We start from the raw sequence: 2,332 nt of genomic DNA on the forward strand, positions 1-2,332 counted from the left end.
ATAATTTACTTTTAGTTTCAAGTAGTTGAGACTGTGTAGTGATGGAAGAGACACACGAACTGCCTTCCTCAACATGCCCTTTCGGCTTCCAGGATTTTCTTGGGTTGTACAATAATTAAAGTGGGATTGTATTTTTAACATTATCCTATTACATATATTTTAGCCTTTTTAGCTTTCCTCCCATGAAAATAGATTGACAAGTTGACAACCTCGAGAAGTCCGCGTGGGCCTATTTATTTGTTTCCAAAGGTCTAACTCACTCAAATTCACTATATATATATATATATATATATTTTTTTCCTTTTATTTATTGATTTATAATTTTATTTATTTATTTTGTTCAAATTATTTTATTACGAATTTAGTACTTTATTTTTCATTAGTTCAACTACTTGGTTGTTTTTGTTAGGGCGGACAATTTGGATTGGAGTGTTGAGTTCGTATTGGGTTTGCTTATTGGTCAATTTAAACTTGACTCATTTAATTAAATAGGTTAAACATTTTAATCCTGACACAATCTATTTAAATAAGCGGGTGACACGATTCGACTTGCATAATCCGTTAATAAACAAATCACGTTGGGTTGATCCAAGATTGATCGGTTTATTAAACATGTTAATTCAGGTTGACTTGAATTGATCAGAACCAAATTTTGTGTTGGGTTTATATTAAATTCGCAGGTGAGGTTAAAAATTGCCAATTTTAGTTTTTGTGCTGCCTAAAGATATGTATTTAAGAAGGAAAAATTTTAGTTCCCAAATTTTTGTTTTTTGTTATTTTTATTTACTTAAAAAGAATTTAAATTATGGTATTTCTATTATTTAAAATTAGAAAAAATATAGAAAAGCTCCATGAACTAACAATTGTTTTTGAAATAGCCACGTGAAGTGACAAATGTGCTAAAATAATATATCAAACTATCGAGGCATGTCAAAAATGCCACTTTTTTTTTTTTTATTATATTCCCTACTTATTCTCTTAAAAACTAAAATAAAGAAATTAATAAATAAAAAACTAAACTAAACTATTTTCTTAACAAAAAAAAAAACCCAAGGAGCTGGATTAATACAATTTTTTTTTTTTGGAAAAATGCAAAACTAGTCCCTATAGTTGGACTAAATTACAAATTACTCACTGCAATATAAAAAATAATTCAATGGTGCTAACAGTATGCCAAAATAACAATTTAGTTACTGCAGTCAAATTCTGTCAAAACACTTGACGAATTCTATTAGTGTTCACGTCAGCACTAATAAAATGATGATATATGTCACTCTTATAAATATATTAAAATAAGGATAAATGCAAAATTAGTTCCTGTGTTTAACCTAAATTATAAATCACTCCTTATCGTGTCAAATTGAATTTAGAGGTCCTTGGCGCATACCAACAAAATAATTTAGTCATTGAAGTAAAATTTCGTTAAAAAAATTGATTGATTCCGTTAGGCGCCACGTCAGCGCCAATAAAAGATGATAGGTGTTACTCTTAAGAAAAAAATTAAAAATATATTAAAAATATCCATTTATAAAACTAAAAAAAAATAATTAATTTTTAGTTTTATAAATGTATATTTTTAATATATTTATATTTTTTTTTTTTAGTAAGAGTGACATTTTTATTGGTACTAACGTTGATACTAACTAAATCTGTCAAGTATTTTAAGGAAATTTGTCTACAATGACTAAATTATTATTTTGACCTACCTTGAAGACTTCTGAACTATTTTTTATTCTGCATAGAGCCAACGATAGAGACTGATTTTACATTTATTATTTTTTTATCATTTTTTTTTTTTTTGGTTTTAAAAAGTAGTTAGTTTTTTTTTTTTTTTTTTTTTTTTTAAGAGAATAAGAGTATTATAGAAATATAATAAAAAAAATTGGCTTCTCTGGCACATCTTCATAATTTGATGTAACACTTTAACACACTTGTCAGTTTATAAAGTTATTTAAAAAGTGGTTGTTAGTTCATGTGGATTTTTTACATATTTTTTTTTCTTAAAATTTAGGGTTAAATACGTTTGACCTCCTGTAGTTTAAAGATTTTTTTTTTACTCCTTGTGGTTCATTTCATATTGTAGATGGTACTTCGTTTATTAGGGTGTAAAGCCGGCTAGTAATCAGCTAACCGGCTAATCGGCCAACCAATTTGGTACCAGGTCAGAAATAACTGGTAACCAGCCTTACTGAAGTGGTTACTTGTTTTAGAAAATATTGAAACCGGTTATAACTAGTAACCGGGTATAGATATATTTATATGTATTTATTTATTTAAAAAAATTAAAATAATAAAATTTAGGGTTTACACTTTTACTTTTATTCTAATTTAG

This window comes from Alnus glutinosa, chromosome 11, assembly GCF_958979055.1.
Source record: "Alnus glutinosa chromosome 11, dhAlnGlut1.1, whole genome shotgun sequence".
In the NCBI taxonomy this organism is placed as follows: domain Eukaryota; kingdom Viridiplantae; phylum Streptophyta; class Magnoliopsida; order Fagales; family Betulaceae; genus Alnus; species Alnus glutinosa.